Below are 27,193 nucleotides of genomic sequence, written 5' to 3'. Positions count from 1 at the left end.
TTTAAAACAAAAGATCAGTTCAACACCGGTATTGGCTCTTCCGGATCTTAGACAGCCATTTGAGATTCAAACGAATGCTAGTGATTATGCCATGGGAGCAGGTTTATGCAACATGGTAAGCCCATTTCATTTCATTTTGAAATTTTTAATGGTGTTGTGACTAACTATCCCACTTATGACAAAGAACTTTACACATTGGTACAAAGTGTTAAAAAATGGAAACACTACTTGATGGGGAAGGAGACCATTATCCATACCGACCATCAACCATTGTAGTACTTACAGTCACAGTCAAAGTTGTAGCAATCACGACACTTCAAATGGATGGGTTTTCTACAACAGTTTCATTTGGTTATCAAGTACAAAAAGGGAATCTACAATAAGGTAGTTGATATGCTTTCTAGGCCTATTGTAAATTCATCTATTTTACTCGAGCACAATTATGTTTTACATGAAAGTTACATTGAACAATATGCATATGATAATGAATTTCAAGATGTGTATGCAAGCTTGAAGCAACGAAACCAAATTGAAGAGTTAGATTACCATGTACATAACAGTTTTTTGTATCACTTGGGCAAGTTATGTATTCCACAGGGAGAAGGAAACATTACCATAAGGGAAGCACACACTTCATTGATTGTTGGACACTTTGGTGTAGGCAACACAGTAGCGAATCTCCAAAGGTATTGTTATTGACCACACATGTTTGATAATATATCTCGTTTCATTAGAGGATGTTCTTTGTGTGCAACAAGTAAGCCTAGCAATAGCAAACTAGGATTGTACACTCCACTTCCGATACCTTCACATCCATGTGAGAGTATCTCAATGCATTTTGTAGGAGGTCTTCCATTGTCAAGGAAAGGTCATGATTACTTGTATGTAGTTGTAGACAGGATCAACAAGATGTGTATTCTAACAACATGTAAAAAGAAAATTACAGTTGAACAAACAACTCATCTTTTCTTTCAAAATATTTGGGTTCATTTTGGTCTTCCTACTTCCATTGTAAGTGATCAAGATTCTCGATTTGTTGGGAAATTTTGGTCAAATTTGTGGGACATGATGGACACTAAGTTGAAGAAGAGTACAGCCTTTCATCCGCAAACAGATGGACAAACCGAGGTGGTCAACAGGACAATCATTCATCTTCTTAGAGGATATTGCAGCAAACATCCCAAGTTGTGGGATGAACAGTTGCATTACATACAGCATGCATACAACAGGGCAAAGCATTCTTCCACAAACACATCGCCATTTGAGGCATGTTTTGGGTACTTGCCAAGATCGCCATTGGACTTCATCTTTGAGAAAGATGTTGCCATCAATGGTCATAGTGACATCGATAAGGCAAGGAAGTTCATTGAGAAAATTCAGTTGATACATCACATAGTGTAAGAACAACTTGAAAAGAGTCAGAGAAGCTACAAGGCAAGGCATGACAAACACCGTGTCGATCATAAATTTCAAGTTGGAGACGAAGTTTGGTTATATATTAGCAAAGAGAGACTTCAAGGGGAAGGTAAAAAGCTTAAGCCAATCTGTTATGGTCCTTTTAAAATTCTGGAAAAGATTGGTAACAATGCATTTAAGCTAGATTTGCCTCCTTATATGCAAATATACTCTGTTGTTAATGTTGATAATTTGAGATTGTTTGAGCCTCCTTTGATTGATGATTAAGGAGAGCATGTTCAGCTGCCATCAATAGATGATTTCTCGCTAGAATATCTTGATGAGCTTCAACAAGATCTCATACTTGACAGAAGAACCAGAACTTCAAAGAGAGGGAATGTCGAATACCTTCGAGTGGGACTGAAGGGACAAAATCCTTCTAAGGCCAAATGGTTGCAAATCAAGAAGGTGAGGGAGTTGTACCCTCACCTGCTGAAAAATTGATAGTATCTTTTGGGATCCAGAAGGCTTCCAATGGGGAGGAATGATCAGATGATCAGTATTTAGCTCAAAAATAAAAGTGCTCAGAATTGCTCAAAACCTGAATGACTGCACCTGTCTCGACGATACAATCCCAACGCAACTCATTTCACTCAAAACCGAGCTCATATGAGGAACATACCACGTTCTATCTGCTTTACGAAACAGAGGAATTTTTTTAAAAAGTACAATCACTGCACAATCAGCAGTTCATTCTGCTGATGTGGCAAGTGACTGGGCAAGTCAATGGGACGGTCAACAGCAAACCAAGTCTCATCAAGTGGCACATTACTATTTGTTTTTGGTTTGGTGTTTTGGCAGTTTCTTATTGGTCGGGGATGGACCAATGAGGAGGGGACATGTGGCAAGCCCGGAGGATGCCATGTGTCCCTCCCCAAAGGTCGGCTTTATCGGCATGTTGTACCAAAATTATGGGCAGGTCAGCGGAGTCGAACCCAGGACCTTGCCTGTATAAACCTCATGCCTTACTGTTATACCATGACTTTGTTGCTTAACTTATAACGGTTGCGGTTTGTATTCATGGTGTTAACTGTTGGCGATTGGGGGTAGGAGGGAGCTAGCCCCCTCCCATGTGCCCGATATATCAGAACCGGTGGCCAGTGCAAACCCTCACTGTTAGCTTAACCATTGGATACACCACCATGTGACCTACCACGAAGACCGCCAGGCTAACAGTTAATGGTTATAAAAAAAATGTGCTTAAAGCGCTAATCACGTTGAACCATAATTAATCTGAGTTTATCCGATAGTTCATGCAAAGTTTAGTATGGCGTAAAATTTGGCGGTCCCCCCAAATTTGGCGGTAACTCCAAATTTAGTGGAGTTAACTAGAGTTCCTCCAGTTTTAGTGGAGAATTCCTAGGAGAAATTGATTTTGCCATAAATTTTGCAAAATTCGACCAAATTGGGATTAGAAAAAGGCATTCCTAGATGATTTTGATGTTCTGAGCACATTGAAGCAGGTTTTAGGAGCAATAGAGCATTGTAAACATTACTTTTTCCATTTTGAGCTAATATAGAGGCCCAAGCCATGGAAGCTGGACCAAAGAGATGTAGCCTAGGAGGGGTGAACTCCTTCATCAAAACATTGTGTTAAGTGTTCATTTTGATGGTTTGATGTACATTAGTTTATTGTTTTTCAGAACCTTATTTTCATGCTATTTTTCTCATGAATTTGACATAAAACTTGACATAAATTTATCTGTTCATTCACAAACACCATAAAGGAAACTTATGCACATGAAGCAAATGATAAGCAGTTGTTTTTAATTCTGAAGTTGAAATTAGCACAACAAAACTAACAGTCAACAACAGACCACCTCTGGGACATCTTGAGTAGAGAAAATACTCCAGAAGGTCTAGTTTGGCATAATTACACTCCCATGATCCATGTTCTTGTGCTCTTTCTTATTGTGATCATAGTTTTCATTGTTTCAGTTCAACAATTAAGTTAAGAGTGTAGTTACTCGACGAGGGTTAAAATGCCCTCACCTGTGCTTGCTCACATTTCCTTCATAATTATATACATTCGGTGCCAACAAAATTAATATTAATACACACCTCCCTACATACAGGACCTTAGAGCAAAATCACAGTCACAAGAACCATTTAACAGGGTCTCTTTCTTTTCAGATTATCACTGTAAATTACACACATTTCAAGCAATCAATGTAGCTTAAATTTCACATTCAAAGCATATACAAATACATCCAATGGTATAAGACACATGTACATGGATTTATCACAAATTGAAAATAGAAGTATGGCCAACTAAGTTTGGGACAAGGACTCTCCACCCAACCATAGACATTTGCTGCCAGTCCTCACTTGTAGTTTTCACCCCTGAGCCAGATTCCAAAGACCGAGGGGTCTTTCTCAAGGGAATAAAACATCAATTGTGAGCTGAAATAGGGACTCTGGAAGCCTCCTTCCTCCACCCATCAGCTACTCAACAATTAGCAAATGTACAGGGAATCTAGAGTCCAATAGCCTCCACCCTCCAACTATCCAATGGTAGCCAATTAAAACACAAAGGGAATCCAGAGGCTTGTTTCCCCCACCCAATAATGTCAAGGGAGTCCAGAGAAACAAGTCTCCGCCCTTCAAACAAAACACAGTGGTTCCACCCACCTTGGGAAATCCAGAGTCAAAGGAACAACCCTCCACCCCAGCCATTAATGGAATCCATAGAAAGACCATCTCCACCCTCTTGCTATACAGGGAATCGAGAGGCCATTTTTCCTCATCTAGGAGAGATCTTCTTCCTGTCAATCTTGCCACTCGAACTGATATATTTATCTTTCTTTTCTTCCTGCAAGTCTCCTTTATTATTCCTCCTTCTCTACTATTGAATTTTCAATGATGATCGAATTCATGTTCAAATGCATCAAGGATCCTCGAACTGCCTTCAGAGGTTGACTTTTTTTCCTTTTCCCATAGTTGTCTACATAGTCTCCAAGCTCCATAAATTTCTTGTCCTTTCTGCCTTGTAAGTGTTTCCCAATGCAGCATGGCCCTGCGTACTTCTCTTGCATCCTAATTTAATTCAAATATCATTCCATTAAAAACAAACCAACTAGCCTTTAATGGTAGTCCAAATAGTTCATATTTCTTGCAACAAAGAAACCTTGAATATCCCAAGCAAGCAAACTATGAGGTATAAACTAGTTGGTTTGAGTGTGGTTTAGTCCCCTCTAGGTCTTAAGTTTCTCTAATCAAGCTCAATCCAAATTCACACTATCCTAGTGATAACATCCCACTAGTGGGTAATGAAGGTTTTAACCCTATACAAAAATTACTTTCAAACGAGTTCTTTATAAAAAAAGAGAAAATATACAATGGCGAGATTTTTCTCCAAGAACCCAAAACCGGGAAAACCAGATTGATTTTTCATTATGTTCCTTTCAATGTTACAATACATTATATACATGTTGAAGCATTCATAAACCCCCAATCCGTTAACCCTAGATAAAACATAGTCGTAGTTCCATTGATCGGATCTGGAAAATACTATGGAAAAAATCATTATGCCCAAAACCATGCGTGGGTCCGCCCACCATACTTGGGTCCACCCCCCTCATTTGTGCTCGACACAACGTAACAACACTTGCAACTAATCGTGAAAAGAACATAACACATACCCAATAGGTAGAACATTATTCCATCCAATAGATGGGTGGGTCATGGCATAAACTCAACCTAGTTACAAAAAATAAAAATAAAAAACTTTTGATAATCAAGCTTAAGGTTATGGCTTTCTCTAAGGGTTTATCCGAGCTAGGGCTTGAGGATTCTCATCATTATTAATTGTTGGAGATTTAAAAATCATCATAGATGATATTCTCAAAGGTACTTTGTGTGTCAATTATTGAAGATAAATCACTTCAGCTAGGGCAACCTAATTACAAAAAAAAATAAACTTTGTTAATCAAGCTTAAGCTTATGGACTTCTCCAAGGGTTTGTCCTAGCTAGGGCTTGAGGATTCTCATCATTATTATTTTTTGGAGATTTGGAAATCATTATATATCATATTCAGAAAGGCACATCGTGGGTCGATTATCAAAGGTAAGTAATTTCCATATCCTTTGACATAATAATCTAATTGGATATTTCAAAATCGTCATAGATCATATTCAGAAAGGCACTTTGTGGGTCATTTATCAAAGGTAAGTCATTTCCATATCCTCCAACATAATAATCTAATAACATATCAAATGGAAAATAAGGCTACACCTTTCGAGCTAGGTTTGTTGTTAATAAATGAGCATCCTTTCTATTCCCTTATTCCAAGAATACCAAGGCACATGAAAAAAACATGTTTTGCCACACCTTTAAAGGTTAATATGGTGATCACAATCATGGTATATGGTGGGAGGTTCGTTGTCCCCATCCCCTTGTTCATGACATCCACATGCCTACTTCTTGGATGTCCTCCTAGGTGGCCATACCATAAATCTTTGTTATCAATGATGAGACAACATTACATCCTCGAAAGTAAATTTAGGAATGAATGCAAGAAGAAGATTTGATGGGTCGAAATGAAAGTACATAGGCTTGCATGTAATTCTTTTGTCCTAGCCTTGTCGCAAATGGAATCAACAATTGGTTGGCATGAATTTTCCTTAATGGGATTATGGAATGGTGAGAACTTGAAGCCTGAAATGTCATTTAGGAAACATGGAAGGTTGTGCATTAAGCAACTTATTGCAATTCTCTAGATTTTCATGCAGCTTTTCCCATTGTGGCCCCTATGGGATTAACCTCGTTTGATGATTCTTCGTGTTATATTATTTAGTTATATTCTATCAACACTTCTTTCTCTCAATTCCTCAATGGTTCCTTCTATATTAAGGATGTGGAACTTCTATGGAGCTCAATATGGTATGTTAATTACTTAACTCATTGGCTAGATGCATTTAAGACCCACCTCGAGTTCTCCCTGTGTGGAATTAGTTATTTTTCTTGGGTCTGAGCTTCTTGGGGCGAATTCCATTAGTATTTGAGCATGCAGCCTCTAAGTATTCTCCAATTATCTCTCCTCATTTTAGCCCCTATCTATTTGAGGGTATTGTAGGAATATTTCTCTTGTGTGTGTTAGCATCTCTATGTCTTTTTGTACCTGGCCATCTTCTAGGCATTGGGTTTTCTATTTATTTGGGATTGCCCTTATGTTCTTCTTTTATTCATGCCTTATCCACTAGTGTAAAATTCAAGAATTTGGGTTGTCCAGCTTCAGAATAGTCCTCGGTAGCTTCCTTTTGTGACGTCATCATGCTCGCTTAGTATACAATTGTCTAAAATATAAAATCATGGCATGACATGAGAATGAGAAAGATAATCATTGTCCATGGGTGGAGGAACACTCTAATATTCAAGAGGGTTTCTTCAACATGCAAATCCAACATAATCAAAGAGTCCAAACGCATGGCATTGAAGATGAATTCACATCTCTTTGTCAACAAGTGGTGGATCTCCAAGTCTCTTTGATCCAAATGCAACTCAATAACCCCTTCTCTGAGGTTTCTCTTAGTCCTATTTGCTCTATGTTATCCTATTTAAATGTAATGGTCTCTCCTATGGAAGATTGAGTCATGGGTCAAAAGGATATCTCATTAGATGAGCCTAAAAAAGTCCATGAAATTTTCATGTAATTTCCATGTCTTAATATTTAAACCAATGAAAAACCTTAAAATTTAAAAATAGGTGCATGTTTAAATAATTTTAAATTGTTTAATTTGGGTATCCATGAAATATTTTATTATTAATTTGGGTATAGGTAAAATATTTTATTATAATTTGGGTATTTGTGAAATATTTTATTAATGTTATTTACCTACCTTACCCATATGAATTAGAATATCAAAAAAGTTATTAATGCAATGTAATTCTTGATATTAGTAAAAAAAAAATATAAATAAAAAATGCAGGTCATTTGACATTAATAACCATGCCAAAAAAACACCACAAAAAATAGGTCATTTGACATTAATAACCATGCCAAAAAACACCACAAAAAATAGTTAATTAGTACAACCACATTAAAAATATTAATGTGGTTGATATAGCCGAAGGCTTCATAAATATAACCAAAAAAAATTAATGCAACATGAAGAATGTTTTATTAATGCACACATTTCCCTAATTAGCCATGTATATTAACCATGCATAAAAAAGTTATGGGTCAACTCTAACTTAAAAAATAAAAAAAGAATTATAAATGAATGTTATAAATAATAATTAGGAACTTATCATGGAGGAACTTATTAAAATTGGAATAATCTCAAATCCCTAGGAAATTGGTGGGTGGGTGGAGAGTTACGTGGCACAAATTTAACTTTTTTGAATTTTTTGAAAGTAATGGATCATTTTGTTAAATAAAATTTGTTCATATATAAATGAATGTTATAAATAATAATGAAGAACTTATCATGGAAGAACTTATTAGAATTGGAATAATATCAAATCCCTAGGAAATTGGTGGGCTGGGAGCCACATCTAATTTTTTTAATTTCTTAAAAGTCAATACAACCTAACAAACTCTTTAATTAAGACTAAGCATATGTTGAGCATATTCAATCAATTTAGGCCCTCAATTAGAAAAAAATCAACAGATCCTCATCAACCTTTAAGTTGAAATGTCACATTTAAGTTGAAATAAAAAGCCTTTGGCAAATATAAAATATATATAGATAGTTAAATATAAAATATAAATATAGATAGTTATAGTTATAGTTAAATATAAAATATAGTTATAGCGAAATTAAAATAGTTGAATGGTTTAAAAAAACATTTTCCAGAAAGGACAAATTACTCGTCAAAAACATAAATTATAGTTAATAATAAAATGGTTAAATAGCTAAATATAAAATAGTTGAAAAATGTATTCCAAAAAGACAAATTACAGGGCCAAAAATATATAATATATATAAATGTATTAAAAAATGATGCCAAAATATAGAATATATAGTTAAATAAAAAATAGTCATACAATTAAATATAATTAAATATAAACTAGATAGATAGCTAAAAAATAGTTAAATACTTCAAAAAAAATGTATCCAGGAAAGGACAAGTTACCACATTCAAGTTAAAAAAATATGTTTTGGGTGAAATTGTGGTTTTAGTATGGTTTTAGTAGACAATGTGGTTAGAAAAACTCAAAAAATATATTTAGTTAAATTTAAATATAAAATATATATAGACAGTTATTTTAATAAAAGTGTCATATATTGAAGGATTTCAATCAAATTAAACTAGCAATTGCCCCCAAAGGTGCAAAGATACACCCAAGGAATAGAACATGCATATGATGTTATTGCAAAAATGTTGCAGCTAAGGAAAGATAACCCAAAGGGAGGAGGATGGAGAGGAGGAGGAAATGCGTTAGTCTCGATAACCCAAAGGGTGGAGGATGGAGGGGAGAAAATGTGTTCAGGCTTGCAACAGTCTCACACTTGTGCTGATGCATGTCTGAGAGATCTTGCTCGAACCATTGTTCCTGACTAAATCATTTTTTTCAAATCATACCACTATGTCAAAATCTTATATACATATTATATCCAAGCTACAACATGCAGAGTAATGAGGAGAAACATTACTATAGGTCTTGGTTGGCACTGGCGCACAAAAAATGTGGTTACACGGAGGAAATGACTAAAGTTTGTGTGTGTTGATAATGGGATTAAATCAAGAGCGTCTTTCACTTGAGTGACCTTCAGATTCTAGGATATTCTTCAATCGACATAAAGAAGGGGGTTTGTTTTAGAATTTTAGCTACCTCTTTTTAAAAATTTAAATTAATTCAGAGTTATTTTCCTGGACCCATTAATTCTAGTTTTAAATTTAAATTTAAATTTTGTCTAGCAAAGATTTGTTGGAATTGCAAATTTATGTGGTGTAGTTTACACAATCCAAGTGTCCAAGTAAACTTTCAAGGAATTGTATCCATTTATGCATTCATAAATACAGTTGTTAAAATGAAAAGTTACACTTGCTATATGCATATATAGAACCAATATAGATCCATTTTGAAGAGGATTAAATCTCTTGAGGTGCATACTTTTTTTAAAGTTTTTCACCCTAAAAGAGGTTCACATATCAAGAGAATGGATCTTAAACAATGTCTAGCCTGACCAATTTCAAAAAAGGACACCTTCGGTGTAAATATTGCCCAGCGCCCTTAGGATTGGGGGGGATTTATTACTGTAATGATCTTTATGTGCGTCATCATCTTCTAGGAAAACATTTAAAGATATCATAAGTTGGATTTTACCTATATTTCATTTCTAGCAGCCTGGAATTAGAAGAGGAAGTATTAGCCTACAAAAAGAGTAATGTCTGCACTAAGCATTGTTCCCATCTTGGTTGTAATGGTGTTTCTTGGCATTTTATCCAATGTGGATTGTCTCATGATTTTGACATTCATCACGAGCATGGACTTGTTTGCTATGTACTCATACGAATATATTACTCTGCAGAATTTGATGTTGGATGAGGTTTTTTCACACGGGGCTATTCTAGTGATCAATTCCCTTGGAAACAACATAGATAGATGTTATATCTCACATTTCTGTTGGCATTATGACACAGGTTTGGCACTATGACACAGGTGTTGTCCTTAATGGCAATTCACTCAGATGACAGATCACAGTTCAGACTCACAGAATGAAGAAAGAAAGGTATACACAGGTTCACTATATACCAAGTCGCGTATATACCCAGGTTCACTATATACCAAGTCGTGTACACACACAGGTTCACTATATACCAAGTCGCGTATATACGCAGGTTCACTATATACCAAGTAGTGTATACACACGGGCTCATTATTTACAAAGGCACGTATAACGTACACACGCACTTTCACAAAAGCAAAGGCGCGTACATGTCGGAAAACTAAGTTTTGCTCCATGGTATTTTGGTATTTGGTCCAAGGTATTAACCCCAGGTATTGGGTCCAAGGTATTGGTCCTACGTGGTTTTGGACCATGGTGTTGAGAGAGGCCTAAACCTATATAAGGAGAAGAAGATCATTAGGCCAAGGAGCAAGTATTCAAAGTCTTGAATATCTTATGAAGTGTGAGATCCAATATGCAAGTTATGGGTTTATGATGTTGTGCTTGATCTGAGCCAAGAAGGAATCTCAACGGTTGATGGAGGACAAGATCTAATGATGGATCAGGATCTTATGGCTTGGAATGAATCATCTCTATATGGTTTGACCATGCTTATTCTAGATCTGTATACTAAAGCATGTAATGTTCTGTAAATATTATAATCTTGGTATAACTGAAGTCTGGAATATCTGTAAATTATGAATGAATATTTACAGATGTATACACTGGTTGAATTTTGAAAAAGCGCGTGTACACGCAGTTTCTACACATTGAAGTAGCATATACCTTGTGAACTATGATGTTTGAAGTTACAATTGATTCTTGCTATTGATACAAAGTTCTGGGTTTTTGCTTTATGTTCTAGTGACTGCATTCTGGTAACAGTGTTCAGATTGATTGATTTGCTTCAGTGAAGATGGATGAGATCTAATAATGGATCAGAATCATAATGATTTATCTTTATGTGATCTGATGGACTAGATCTAGTTGCTAACACATGTATTATCCTTCTTGTATGTAATGATCTGGGTATGTTTGAAGTTAGGAAGAGCAGCGAAGTTATAAGTAAGCATTTGATGGCATATATGTTGGTTCGCTTTGGTGATGTTGCGTATACACACTGGTTCAGCTCTTCCAAGTAGCGTATTCACTCTGATGCATGGTTTTTGAGGATACAGTTGGCTCTGAATGTTGTTGCAAAGTTCTTGGTTTTGCCTTGTGTTCTGGTGACTGTGTTATGATGATAGTATTCTGATTGGTTGATTCAGTTGTGGGTGATTCAGAGATTGATGATGCAGATGTGGTTGATGGTTGTATTGTAGTGGTGATTGATTTTGTGTTTCAATGTTGTTGATGGGTCCAGTATGAAAATTGGATGAAATGTGGCCTTCAAATTATGGTGTTGTGTTCCAAGAGTATCCAGCGTGAAAACTTATGAAACATGGTACCTGGAGGAAGAAAGAAGGTCATAGCCTTCTATAGGTTGGCACCTACGTACTAGTAAATATATCGGATAGTACAAGAGCTAGGGGGTTGTAGCTCCTTTCCAGTAGAAGCTGGAAAACGAAAGAAAGTTGTAGCCTTCTGCAGGTAGAAGCCTGCGTACTAGTACGAGTCTGCACCAGTACATTGTTGTAAACAGATTTTCTTATTATTAAAATAAGACAGAGATGACAGCAGTAGGTGGTTTTTACCCGCATTGGGTTTCCACCTTACATCTTGGTGTTCATGTGTGCTGCTTATGTGTGATGGTTCTTTCTGTCATTAACTGCACATGGTTATTGTTTAATGTTTAATAAAGTACTGATACTCAGATTAAATATCACAGATGATGAATTAACAGAATCATTAGTTTGTTGGATATACGCTCATTTCCTTAATCACAATTGTGTACACACGCGGGTTGCCTTCATTGAAGTAGCTTATATGAAATTGAGTAAGAAAAGAAAAAGATTATTGACTTGACTAATACTGATTGACCCCCCCGCCCCCCCCCCCCCCCCCTCCCCCCGTCAGTATTATTTCCAACAATTGGTATCAGAGCAGGTCCTTTGGTAGAAGCTTGATCACTTGAAGGAGATCCGTAGAACAATGGGAAAGAAGCTAAAGAAGAAAGCACCTCAGAAGAAGAAGACATCTCAGATGAACTATGACAGTGGGAGAATCGATTGGGGAATATGTGGAAGCAACACTTCATATTCAGAATCACCTCAGAATGAAGATGAACAAGCAAAAGAACTGTAAAGTATGAATTTTTTATCCTCTGGTGATACATTTCTCCATATGTTTGAAGATGATGAAAGTGATAGCAAAACAACTGAATTTTCTCTTATGGGTGAGGAAGAAAGGTATCAAATAGAGGCAGAATTTAAAAGGCTTACGGACAAAATTAGAAATCAACAAGATCTATTGGACAAAAGGGAATGTGCCTCCAAAGAAGAAGCTACCAAACTAAAAGCTCAACTAGAGGAAGGAAACAATTCAAGGAAAAGGAAGATCAATGTCAGAAGCTACAGGATGAAGTGACATCATTAAGAAAAGAAGTAAATGAAAGAAGAAAAGCAATCAAGAAACTCAAAGATAGATCCAGATACTATGAAAGTCTTGAAGCTAAGATCCTCTCGCTAAAAGAAGATCTTGAAGAATCAAATAAGCATAATAAAAAACTACTCCAAGCTCTTGAAAAACAAGAAAATGAAGTTATTGAATTAAGACATCAGTTTGGAAGAAGGAAGAAAAGTTGAAGGAATCATGAAGAAGCAGTATCTTGAAAAGGAAGAGCAACATCAGGTTGAGGTAAATATTCTAAAAGATAAATTAAAAGAAAAGGATAAGCTCTTACAATTACAAGATAATACTAAGATCTTGGATGATATTCTTAGTAGTCAAAGGTCTCCTGCTATCAAAACTGGTCTTGGTTTCCATGAATCTATTGAAGGTGAATCTATTTCACAAAACAAGACAATGAACTCTAATGCAAAATCTGAAATGCTCAACAAGTAGATGAGAGGTCAATCCCATCAAAAACCAAGGAAAGAAATTCTTCAAAGAAAATCTTTTACTCCCAACTATGAAAGTGATAGTTGGTTATTTCCTCAAATGAATAATGTTAAATGTTATGAATGTCATAATATTGGACATTTTGCAGCCAGATGCAGAAGTAAAATGGTTCAAGGCCATCACACATAAAGATCATCACGTTCCAGGTACTTTAAGGGATATTGTTTTTCTTGCAATATGTTTGGTCACAAAGCCATTGACTGTTATAGAAGGAATATGAAGCATATGAGATGTTATGCATGTAACAAGTTTGAACATATAGCAAAGGAATGCAGGATCAAAATACGGGCACCATACCCAAAGGAGAAAACATCATCACACTCGAAGATATGGAAGAACAAGGAATTACAGACAGAAAAATGTGGCATGGCACAGTGTACAGACATAACAGACTCAGGGGGAGCTGAAAGTGTGAAACTTCAATGTTCTAACTCTCATACGCAAGTTTCATGAAGACAAGTCACATATATACGTGAGTTCAAAGTTGCACAGTCACGTATATGTGGTTTGAGAAAAATGCAGTAGGACAGACTCAGAAAATCTAATTTGATATGATTCAGACAATCATCAGTTATCCTTTCTGTCGTGATGATAGATGACTAGAGTCTGTGGATGTTATTTAGAAGTTTTCTTTTATCTTCACAAGCTGTTGATAACTTGATGTATATATGATTGATGATGATGCCTTTATATTTCTTACTAATATATGCAATGATAAGATCTGATAGTGAACAGGTGGAACAAATTTAGGGGGAGAACATGCTATGCTTCTAATAAAGCATTGTTGGCATTATGTTTAGAAGTCTTTGGTACCTAATCAATGATGAGGATGTTTATCTTGCTATGTTACAGTTATGAGTTGCCCATCTCATATGATACTTGGGGGTCACATAGTTGGTTTTTCAGATCAGATTCATGAATGGTTTTGGATGATTCTTTGATGATGCATATAGTCATATATATTGCTTACATGATGATCTTCATAAGGACAAGGAGAAGTACAAATATTGAGTACATAACTTCATTATTTAAATGATGAGCCACTCATTTCTTTCATGTTGTTGTCATCATGCCTTCTAAAGATCATATGGTACAGTTATGATGCAGGATTCCTATGGTTCTTGGTTCTCACATGGTTGAGGATTGTTGTTGTTGATGATATCAAGAAGTCTTGACAAATGACCATGAGCTCATGGTTTGCTAGATACATAGTGCTATATACAGTATGTTGGATACATGGATGATTACTCAAAGTTGCATTGTTGGTTGGCCAAGATAATGGTGTTATTGCAGGTCACATAAAGACATAGCTATTTGAAGACATGATGATGATGAGTTCTTACCTATATGATGATAGGTTGATACTCACATATGTTGATTGATGCTTATCAGATGTGGGATGTTCCCTAGTAATGATACATGGATGATATATTGACTATGATGTTTTTCACATATGATATAATGTGAATGATTTTGTATGACATATGCAGAGTTGATTCATGGAAGGTTATGATAATGCACAAGATCAAAAGGATGAGTTGATATATATATGCAGACATACCTTGTCACAGGTTGATGATATCTACACTAATGGACATATACAGGTTTCTGGTCTGGATGCTGTTGACAGATGCTTATGGAGCAGATCATACATTGTGTATGATAGTTGCTGACGACTATCATGGTCTTGTTTAGAAATATTTTAAATGTCATATATACCATTCGATGTAAAAGACATATAAAGACCCATGATTTGTCTTTGTCTTTTGATGAGTCCCTAATGTAATTTATAATCCCACTATGCATGGGAAGGATGATGTAATAATGTCTATTTCAGTCATGTATAAACATTTGGTATATCCCCACTTGGTTGGGTGGATGAGTAAATCTTGGTATATCCCCACTTGGTTGGGAGATGGATGTATGTATGAGTCTTTGGTGATAGGAAGGTCATTTATGATGTATAGAGTCATGTTCTTCTTGTAGAACATCTTTTTGCAGACCTTTCTTACAAGTCAGGGGGAGCATGAACAGCTCACTTTAGCATATCAGAGAATTCAGTATGTACTCAAGGGAGCATAACCCTTTGCCCTTGATGACAAAGGGGGAGAGTGACTTGGGGTTGCCATCAAGTCCAAAGGGGGAGATTGTTGGCATTATGACACAGGTTTGGCACTATGACAAAGGTGTTGTCCTTGATGGCAACTCACTCAGATGATAGATCACAGTTCAGACTCACAGAATGAAGAAAGAAAGGTATACGCAGGTTCACTATATACCAAGTCATGTATATACACAGGTTCACTATGTACACACGTAGGTTCACTATATACCAAGTCGCGTATATACGCAGGTTCACTATATACCAAGTAGTGTATACACGCAGGCTCACTATTTACAAAGGCGCATATAATGTACACACGCACTTTCACAGAAGGAAAGGCACATACATGTCGGAAAACTAAGTTTTGCTCCATGGTATTTTGGTATTTGGTCCGAGGTATTGACCCCAGGTATTGGGTCCAAGGTATTGGTCCTACGTGGTTTTGGACCATGGTATTGAGAGAGGCCTAAACCTATATAAGGAGAAGAAGATCATTAGGCCAAGGAGCAAGTATTCAAAGTCTCGAATATCTGATGAAGTGTGAGATCCAGTATGCAGGTTATGGGTTTATGATGTTGTGCTTGATCTGAGCCAAGGAGGAATCTCAGCGGTTGATGGAGGACAAGATCTAATGATGGATCGGGATCTTATGGCTTGGAATGAATCATCTCTATATGGTTTGATCATGCTTATTCTAGATCTGTATACTGACGCATGTAATGTTCTATAAATATTATAATCTGGGTATAACTGAAGTCTGGAATAGCTGCAAATTATGAATGAATATTTACAGATGTATATGCTAGTTGACTTTTGAACTATGATGTTTGAAGTTACAATTGATTCTTGCTATTAATACAGAGTTTTGGGTTTTTGCTTTATGTTCTGGTGATTGCATTCTGGTAACAGTGTTCAGATTGATTGATTTGCTTCAGTGAAGATGGATGAGATCTAATAATGGATCAGAATCATAATGACTTATCTTTATGTGATATGATGGACTAGATCTGGTTGCTAACACATGTATTATCCTTCTTGTATGTAATGATCTAGGTATGTCTGAAGTCAGGAAGTGCAGCGAAGTTATAAGTAAGCATTTGATGACATATACATTGGTTTGCTTTGGTGATGTTGCGTATACACACTGGTTCGGCTCTTCCAAGTAGCATATGCACTCTGATGCATGGTTTTTGAGGATACAGTTGGCTCTGAATGTTGTTGCAAAGTTTTGGGTTTTGCTCTGTGTTCTGGTGATTGTGTTATGATGACAGTATTCTGATTGGTTGATTCAGTTGTGGGTGATTCAGAGATTGATGATGCAGATGTGGTTGATGGTTGTATTGTAGTGGTGATTGATTTTGTGTTTTAATGTTGTTGATGGGTCCAGTATGAAGATTGGAGGAAACGTGGCCTTCAGATTATGGTGTTGTGTTCCAAGAATATCCAACCTGAAAATTTATGAAACGTGGTACCTGGAGGAAGAAAGAAGGTCGTAACCTTCTGTAGGTCGGCACCTACATACTAGTAAATATATCAGCTAGTACAAGAGCTAGGGGGTTGTAGCTCCTTTCCAGTAGAAGCTGGAAAACGAAAGAAGGTTATAGCCTTTTGCAGGTAGAAGCCTACGTACTGGTATGAGTCTGCACCAGTACATTGTTGTACACAGATTTTCTTATTATTAAAAGAAGACAGAGACGACAGCAGTAGGTGGTTTTTACCCACATTGGGTTTCGACCTTACATCTTGGTGTTCATGTGTGATGGTTCTTTCTGTTATTAACTACACATGGTTACTATTTAATGTTTAATAAAGTACAAATACTCAAATTAAAGATCACATATGATGAATTAATAAAATCATTAGTTTGCTGGATATACATTCGTTTCCTTAATCACAGTTGCATACACAAGCGAGTTTCCTTCATTAAAGTAGCGTATATGAAATTGAGTAAGAAAAGAAAAAGATTATTGACTTGACTAATACTGATTCACCCCCCCTAGTATTATTTCCAACAATCTCATGTCCTCTAGGATCATCGTTCAAGGTGGTCACGAGACACTCATCAATAATTCCTTTCTTAGACAACACATTACCGCGGGTAGAAACCCCATTGAGAGGCAATTCAGTGGCGTTGCCATAAATCTCATGGGAAACGAAAATGTTGTAACAGATGTCATCATTTTCTCAGCTGTTGTGGGGATTTTGATGAGCGGTCAATCTGATGTAATACCAAAGTCCATTGCTATAATAAGGCCACGGGCTTCGGAGGAGTTGGAATCAAACTACATCTCGGTGGATCAACTCTGACTAGCATTCTCGGTGCTTATATGGACTACACAAGCATTGTTGCAGAAGATCTCGTGCTACTTGATATTGGTAATAGTTTCTTTTTAGGTGTCGCCTACATATTGCTGAAATCGTCCGAGAGGAAAATGATATCAGGTGTCAACATTGTAAACAATATGTTTAGCGGCTTTGGGAAGGGTGTGAACATTGTTCAATTGGAAGGACAATTTCAATCCATAGATCATATCATTATTGACGGGAACAATGTATTCAGAATGGCGCTTAAATCGACAGTGGCTCGAGGCACAATGAAGGGTAATGGAACCACATGGACCAGGATTTTAATCTCGTCCTGCTCTTCCCTAACCATATCCATCATGTTCATTCTCTTTTTATACATTTGATCCATCATTTCCCAAGCATGCTCTCAAAAATGTTTCTCACAACAAAGTGGTGATCGAGGCGGATACCCAAGTATCTATAATAGTGGCAATATAGATAGACCAAAGTGCCACTTTTGTTCAGGGCAGTGCGATTTATTCCTAAGAGATGAATCCTCTAGATTACTCCATAGAGATTTTTCTAGATATGATTGCAGGGAAAAAAATCCCAATGAATTTAATTCCTTTCTTTCTTATACTTTTTTCCCTTTTTTTCCCTTCTGAGGCGTCGATAGAATGAGGCTCCAAATTCATGAGGGTGATTCAGAATAAGTTTTGGGGAGATTGTAGGATTCATCAATCAATCCATAACCAGCGAATGATCAATTTCCCCAATACATGATCGAAGCCCAAGAGGAAGCCTCTAGCCCCAAGGATGATGGAATTGAAGAAACACCTCACAATCAAATTAATTAATTAGAGGGACTAGGCGGATTTAACGCTCCAAGTAGATAATTAAATGAAATAAAGGGCGAGCGAGCAGTCGGTGGTGGAGATGCTCATTCAGGGCATTTTCCCGCATAGCCCACTCTACTCGAGTTTCATCTGGAGAGATTCTTATGTGCCTACATGGACATTGTAGACTTACAGTAACCTGGTTGTCAGTTATGATTACCTTCAGTGCGCAAATTTTAATGGGAAAAACGACATGCATATGTCAAAGGGAGATGAAAAAGGTAGACAATACCTAGCCTGACCAATTTCGAAAAGGGACACCTTCATTGTAAAAATTAGACATAATATATATATATATATATATATATATATATTATTAAATATCGTGCTAATAGATATTGTGGAACATAGATAAAAGTAAAATCATATAAACAAAATGGACCTACATGGCATATTTTATTAATTTCTTGATTTTTCCTTAGCAGACCACTTTTAGGCTGAAATTTCGTCTAAAGCTCATTCTAAATTCTAGCCAATATGAATTACAAGAACATAAATATTTTGGTTATTTTCTAGGGAATCTATATAATCAATCCAGTGTTTTTTTTATGTTATATGTTATAGGCATGTGTAGAATTTTGTTATCTTTTGGGCAATACTTTTTTGGAAACTACAAAAACATGAGCTTCCATTTTTGGATTTTTAATATATATTTTTGTTGTTATGGTTAAAAAAACATAAACCTAATTTATGGCATCAATATTCTCACAAACTCAAAGATTTATTTAACAAATGATTTGGACAATAATAAAACCACAATCTTAGTCATTTATATGGTTACAAATGCTAATATTAGAGTAAAGACCATTTAGTCTAGAATTTAATGGGGTCATATTCATGGTCATAGCCTTTGTTGCAATTCTTGCATATAAAATGTGTCACTTAATAATTTAATTTACCACCTAAATTGCCACATAATGTGATTAAGTATAAAACAATATAAATTTATGTTAATCTTGGATCTATCCAGGAGTAAGAGGGATCATCACACCTCTTAAGCTGCAAACCTTTTTGAAAGAAAAAACTTGAAGAAAAGTTTACACCTCTAGATATTTGATCCCTCTTGCAATTTTAATCAACTACTTTATCTTTTTACTTAAACACTCAAATATTTTATTTATAGTTAACATTAAACTATTTTTTATTAAACTATACATTTTTTAGTACTACATATAAGTTGAATACATCGAAGAAATCATGACTTACGTCTCCTTGTTGGATTTTAATATTAATATTATTTTTAGAGTGTAAATTCCATATTGAGAAATGAAGGAAGATGAAATTTTACTTTCAAATATATTATTGAGCCCGGTCTACACCCCATTATGATGTGTCATCAAAATTGAGATGAAAAAAAACTACACAAAATATTTAAATAATATGGGTTCATAAAAAAAATTGAACATGAATAAAAAAAACCTATACAAAATATTTAAATAATATGGGTTCATAAAAAAATTTGAACGTGAATAAATTAGATCCTTCTCGGCTCATGTTAGATTTGTATAGATCTGTATTTAAGATGGATCTATGCTGGTTTTTCTATATAAAATTGATGTAAAATTTAGGTGGAAATTGAAATATTATGGTCAACATTGAAAACTTTTTTGTTATCACAATTTTTTAATTTGTTAAAAAAAATATTATTACTATTTTTAATTTGTTAATGTAAGTACTATTTTATTATTTTTAATGTAATATTATGGAATAAATCTCCCCATACTTTTATTACATTTTATTTTATATTATTAATTTTTAATTAGGTCTAACATCAACACACTTGATTAGAGTATCTCTCAACCCAAAGATAACAAATTCAAAATATGAAATTCATATGAATTTCTGTACTCTTTGTCTAAAATGAATTTATGTACTCTTTGTCTAAAATGAATTCTGGTACTCTTTGTCTAAATTAGAAATTAAGATTGGTTAATCTTGTAATTAAAAGAAATTAAAAAAATTATTATCTTCCACTTAACATAATTAGTTCTCTTTCGCCCATGAGATGTGATTATGTATAAGGAATTATGTAGAGGTGGGCTTGCTCCATCTCCCATAGCTTATGATAGTTCCCTCTTTATAATTTTTGCTTCTTATATTGTAGTTTGTATGGATCTAATCTCGCCCATGAGATATGATTATGTATAAGGAATTATGTAGAGGTGGGCTTGCTCCATCTCCCATAGCATATGATAGTTCCCTCCTTATAATTTTTGCTTCTTATAGTGAAGTTTGTCTGGATCTAATCTCGCCCATGAGATGTGATTATGTATAAGGAATTATATAGAGGTTGGCTTGCTCCATCTCCCATAGAATATGATAGTTCCCTCTTTATAATTTTTGCTTCTTATATTGTAGTTTGTTTGGATCTAATCTCGCCCATGAGATGTGATTATGTATAAGGAATTATGTAGAGGTGGGCTTGCTCCATCTCCCATAGCATATGATAGTTCCCTCTTTATAATTTTTGCTTCTTATATTGTTGTTTGTCTGGATCTAATCTCGCCCATGAGATGTGATTATGTATAAGGAATTATGTAGAGGTGGGCTTCCTGTAGTTAATGGAGGTTACATAACAAGAAAGAAATGAAACCGAAAGAAAACTGAATGCAACCACACAAGTAATAACTCAGGATTTACATGGTAAAACCCTAATGGAGTGTCAAAGAAACATCCACGGGGCAAGGGATTGGAATCTCTATTCAATCAATAAATGATTCTCCTTACAATAGTTCAGGCATTCATCAATTTTATATATGAGCCTCTGTTACATAACTGTTGATTCGGTATGAAACTAACTTGTCAATAACTAATACAATTTACCCAAATTTACATTAATTAGTTGTCAACTACCAACAAACTCCATCTTGACAACAATTTTCCTTATCCCTTGCCCATGCCCATTCATCATCTTTTCTACAAGCCAAGAGAAGCTAAACACCATCGCAGCTTCTCTACTATAACTGGCTTTGTGAATATGTCTACACAATTCTCTCGTGTATGGACCTTTTGAAGAGCTACTTTTCCACCATCAATCACATGTCTCAGAAAATGATACCTTACATCAATGTGCTTGGTTCTGCTGTGATAAGCAGGATTTGTAGCCAAGTGAATAGCACTTTGACTGTGACAAAGTACATTCACTTTCTCCTTCCAATCTCATCAAGTAGACCCTTTAACCAGATTGCTTCTTTACTGGCATCTGAAGCAGCTATATATTCTGCTTCGGTAGTGGACAATGCAACTGTTTCTTGAAGCTTTGACATCCAACTAATTGCTCCCTGTAAGAGTAAAGACATAACCTGTAGTAGATCTTCTTTTGTCCAAATCACCTGCATAATCAGCATCTACATATCCGCAGAATGATCCTTCACTACCATTAAAGATGATGCAATGGTCATTTGTGCCTCTTAGATATCGAAGCACCCATTTCACTACTCGCCAATGTTCTTCACCTGGATTTGCAATGAACCTGCTGAAAACTCCAACTGCATGTGAAATGTCAGGTCTTGTAGATACCATCGCATACATTAAGTTGCCTACAGCATTTGCATATGGTACATGAGACATATACTGCTTTTCTTCATTAGTTCTAGGACTCAAAACCGAAGAAAGCTTAAAATGGGAAGCTAATGGAACATTAACAGGTTTCACATTGTTCATACAAAACTTTTCAAGTACTTTCTCCACATACTTCTGCTGTGATAACCAAAGCTTACCATTTTTCCTGTCTCTGTGTATCTCCATGCCCAAGATATGTTTTGCTGCTCCAAGATCCTTCATATCAAACGTCTTAGAGAGCTGAGCCTTTAAACTGTTGATCTCTTCCATGCTTTTTCTTGCAATAAGAATATCGTCAACATACAAAGCTAAGATAATGAATATGCCATTGAAACTTTTGAAGTATACACAATGATCATACTCACTTCTAATAAAGTTCTGACTCACCATGAAGGAGTCAAACTTCTTGTACCAATGTCTGGAAGACTGCCTCAGACCATACAATGATTTCCTAAGCTTGCAAACTAATCTTCTACTGTGACCTTGTACAAAACCTTCTAGTTTTTCCATATATAACTCTTCATTCAAATCACCATGTAGAAAAGTTGTTTTAACATCTAACTGTTCTAACTCAAGGTTAAGTAATGCAGTTAGTGCCAACATAGTACGAATAGAAACAAGTTTTATAACCGGTGAAAAAATCTCTTGAAAGTCGATACCTTCAACCTGAGAATACCCTTTTGCTACCAATCTCAGCTTATACCTTTCGATACTTCCATCAACTTTCTGTTTCAGTTTGAAGACCCATTTGCATCCAACAACACTTCTCCCTTCAGGAAGTTCTACAAGATCCCAGGTATTTTTCTTGGCTAAGGAATCCATTTCTTCTTCCATAGCCATTTTCCACTTTTCGCTATCCGTATCATCTACTGCTTCCTGATAACAAGAAGGTTCCCCATCTTCAGTAATCAAAGCAAAAGATGAAGCAGAATCTTCATACCTTTTGGGAGTTTTTCTTTCCCTTGTAGACCTTCTTAGAGTGACTGGTTGCTGAACTGGTTCAAAAACTTGAACTGGTTCAGAAACTTCAACAGCTTCCTTTGTATCTTCAACACCTTTTTCTCCAGAAGCCTCTTCTTCCTTTTGACTGTCACCAAAAAATCTAGCCTCCAACTGAACTTGTTGATTTGGCGATACCTGTTCCTGTTCAATTCTTTCAACATTTGATTTTAAAAGAGAAGATTCATCAAATGTTACATCTTTACTAATGACTATCTTCCGCCATGTAGGCTCCTACAACCTGTATCCTTTCACTGCATAGTCATACCCAACAAAGACATAACATTTCGATTTTGGATCTAATTTTGAACGTTGATTTTTAGGAATAAGAGAATAAGCATCACAGCCAAATATCCTTAAATGTGAATAATCACAAGACTGACCTGTCCAAACTTCTTCAGGAATTTTACAATTAATTGCTACTGAAGGTGATCTGTTAACTAAATAACAAGCAGTGGATATTGCTTCTACCCACAACTCCTTTTGCAAGTTAGCATTGCTAATCATGCTTCTGGCTCTTTCCATAAAAGTCTGATTCATACGTTCATCAACACCATTTTGCTGGGGAGTATAAATAGCAGTTTTGTGTCTAACAATTCCTTCATCCTTACAGTATTGTTCAAATTCTATTGAAGTGAATTCACCACCATTGTCAGTTCTTAAACATTTAATTGATTTGTCTGTTCTTTTCTCTACCGTTGCTTTAAATTGCTTAAAGATATTGAATACATCAGCTTTCTTTTTCAGCATAAAGACCCAAACTTTACAGGAGAAATCATCAATAAACGTTAAAATATATAGAGCACCTCCATATGATACAACAGGAGATGGTCCCCACAGATCAGAATGAATATAGTCTAAAATATCTTTACTATTATGATTTCCAGTTTTAAATATCTGTTTACACTATTTTCCATACACACAATGTTTACAGAAATCCAACTTCAAATATTTCAAATCGGGAAGAGATTTACGTTTCATCAGTATCTGAAGACCTTTCTCGCTCATGTGACCCAATCACTGATGCCATAGGCGAGTACCTGCTTCTTCTTTTTCTGACATAATCATTGCTTCATTGATCTGAGTACTTCCTTTGAGTTTGTAAAGATTTCCGACCTTTTCTGCTTTCATAACAACTAGGGCGCCTTTAAAGACGTTCAACACTCCATTCTGACCTGTCAACTTATAACCATCTGAATCCAACACTCCCAAAGAAATCAAATTTTTCTTCAAATTAGGCACATGTCTAACACTAGTTAATGTTATAACTGTGTTATCATACATTTTAATCCTGATGTTTCCCATCCCAACAGTCTCACATGATACATTATTACCCATAAACACAGAACTACCATTTACATTTTCATATGAAGTAAACCAATTTCTGTGTGGACACATGTGATGAGACGCACCAGAGTCTAACAGCCAGCTTTCTAAACCCTAAGAGACATTACATACAGGTGAAGTTTCATCCATCATACATAATTCTTCAGCAGATAAAACTTCATCTATCATACCTGAATCAAGCTAATTTTCTTCCTTGTTCAGGTTATCAGACTCTTGTCGTTTCCAACAATCTTTCTTCAGGTGTCCAATTTTATTGCAGTGCCAACATTTTTCCTTACACTTCTTTCCCTTTGATTTAGATCTAGAAGACCCCCTTGTTTTTTCTCCTCTTTCCTTTGACCGTCCTCTAGCTATCATGGCTTCTGATGCAGCTGTTTCAGTACTGGATTTCCTTCGTACTTCTTCAGACAAGAGAGCTCCCACAACTAATTCAAATTTCAAAGAATCAGCAGTGCTCAAACTGATTGAAGTTACGAAGTGATCCCATTATTCGGCAGAGAACACAGTAAGGTTATAGCTTTGTCTTCTCCCTGAATTTTAACTTCCATCTCTATTAATTGGCATATAAGTGTATTAAAAACATTCAAATGTTCTACAACTTTTGAACCCTCCTTCATTCGAAGACTGTACAGTTGTCTTTCAAATAAATTCTATTGGTTAACGACTTTGTCATATATAGTTTTTCCAGTTTTTCCCATAAACCTAAAGCTGTACTCTCTTCAACAATGTTGAAGAGAACTTCATCCACCAGGCATAACCTGATGGCACTGAGAGCTCGGGCATCCAAGTCCTCCCAGTCCGAATCAGTCATGCTTGCAGATTTCTTATTTGCCCCGTCCAATGCCTTGTGCAACCCTTGTTGCACCAACAATCCCTAACTTTTAGTTTCCAAAGAGCAAAGTTGCTCTTGCTTGTGAATTTCTCCACCTCGAACTTTGCATTCAACATCTTGGCCATTTCTTTCTAATTTGCTTATAAACTGTACTTCTAGGGTTGAATTTCACCACAATCTACTAGCAACTAGGGTTTCTTTCTTTTCAACAAGAAACCTAAACATTTGCCCCCTTTTTAAACCCTGACTGTTGTCTTCAACTAGGGTTAAAAACTTAATTTTGTATTTATTTCCCAGAATTTCTTTTACAGATATTGATTTCTTCATGAAACAATTCAACTTCCAGAAAAAATTACTTCAACCCCAAAACAAAAAACAAAAAAATTCAACTTCACCGGAGTCTTAGCAACAAAAAATTCTTATTTCTGTTGTTTTTTTTAAATACCCGGACTTATTCTGCTGATCGAATTCCTCTGGCGACAAGCAAGCCAGGCTCTGGGGTCCCTCCTCAACAGCTCTGGCAACACGCAGAGGCAGCACACTTCCTTGTCGGCTCTGGCAGCACCTCTGGCAGCATGCAGGCTCCCTCCTCGATGGCTCTTCCTCTCCGCAACACCGCAGCAGTGTTGCCCTCCAGCACGCAGAGGTCAAGGCTCTCCTCGATGCACGTAGAGACTGGACAGAGCAACGGTTAGGTTCTGGGCCTCCACGACAGCTCTGGTCCACGCAGAGACGTGGTATTGATTTTGCTACGCAGAGAGCAGAGACACAGGTTCTTCTAGCAGCAAGAACTTCCTTGACGGTCTCGGCAGCAACCTCCTTAACAACTCTGGCAGCGGTGGACAGGGCCAGCAACCACTTGCTCCACGCATACGCAGAGACCAAGAGAAATGAGCCTCTAGTATGCAACACGACTGAGTCTATGCAGAAAAACAATGGTCCACGTAGCGTCTCAGCAGTGGCTCTTCAACAGTGGTCCACGCAACTCTGGTCTTTACCACATGCAGGCAGTCCAACAATGACATAGACGCAGAGTGTTGCCTTCACACGCAGGCAGGCTCTTTCAACAATGACGCAGCCTTCAAAAAATAATTATAAACTGCAAACGCTCAAACGCCTCCAAAAAATGATCACGCAGGACTCAACTCAACTCATTTGCTCTAATACCAATTGTAGTTAATGGAGGTTACACAACAAGAAAGAAATGAAACCAAAAGAAAACTGAATGCAACCACACAAGTAATAACTCAGGATTTACGTGGTAAAACCCTGACAGAGTGTCAAGGAAACATCCACGGGGCAAGGGATTGGAATCTCTATTCAATCAATAAATGATTCTCCTTACAATAGTTCGGGCATTCATCAGTTTTATATATGAGCCTCCATTACATAATTGTTGATTCGGTATGAAACTAACTTGTCAATAACTAATACAATTTACCCAAATTTACATTAATTAGTTGTCAACTACCAACACTTGCTCCATCTCCCATAGCATATGATAGTTCCCTCTTTATAATTTTTGCTTCTTATATTGTAGTTTGTCTAATCTTACATGAGGCTTATCACACTATGTTTGGACATAAAATATTTTTGTTAGTTTTCAGTATAGCTCAGAGGTTAACATGCAACTCACAATTAGGAGCATCTCTAATGTTTTTAATATAAAATCAGTGTGTTTTTTTCTAAAAAAAAAAAAAAAAAAACAAAACAAAAAAATTGGTTAGGCATAAAATATGAGAAAATCAAAATGAATTATTCTACTCCCGATCTAAATTAGAAATTTGGGATCCACTATAAAATTAAAAAAAACCAAACAAACATACTTATTTTCCACTTAATTAGTTTTAGTACTTGAATATGTATAAGGGTTGGTGTAGCTTTTTGGCTTATATGTGAAGGGAAAAATGTGAATATATCTGTAATCAATTTAATTGGTTATAATTCCATCTAATTTTAGAGAATATGGGAAGGAGCTGAGAATAAGGACCATCTACATCTCACTGGCTAGAGGCCTTTCTAGACTGTAATAAAAAG

General features: G+C 36.0%; 1 protein-coding gene and 1 pseudogene across 1 annotated transcript in view; one reads left to right on the top strand and one right to left on the bottom strand.

Annotated features, from left to right (window-relative positions):
* Window positions 1-27,193, bottom strand: part of LOC149157747 (uncharacterized) — a 100,068-nt gene that overhangs the window by 63,958 nt on the left and 8,917 nt on the right. The gene's annotated exons all lie outside the window — the stretch shown is intronic.
* Window positions 17,255-26,183, top strand: LOC149157748 (polygalacturonase QRT3-like; annotated as a pseudogene).

The sequence above is a fragment of the Pinus tabuliformis genome, chromosome 5_2 (assembly GCF_031772625.1).
Source record: "Pinus tabuliformis cultivar Carrire ecotype Pingquan chromosome 5_2, CPIR1, whole genome shotgun sequence".
Classification (NCBI taxonomy): Eukaryota; Viridiplantae; Streptophyta; class Pinopsida; order Pinales; family Pinaceae; genus Pinus; species Pinus tabuliformis.
Note: the sequence above shows the minus strand (reverse complement) of the source record. Positions and strands in the feature narration are given on the sequence as shown.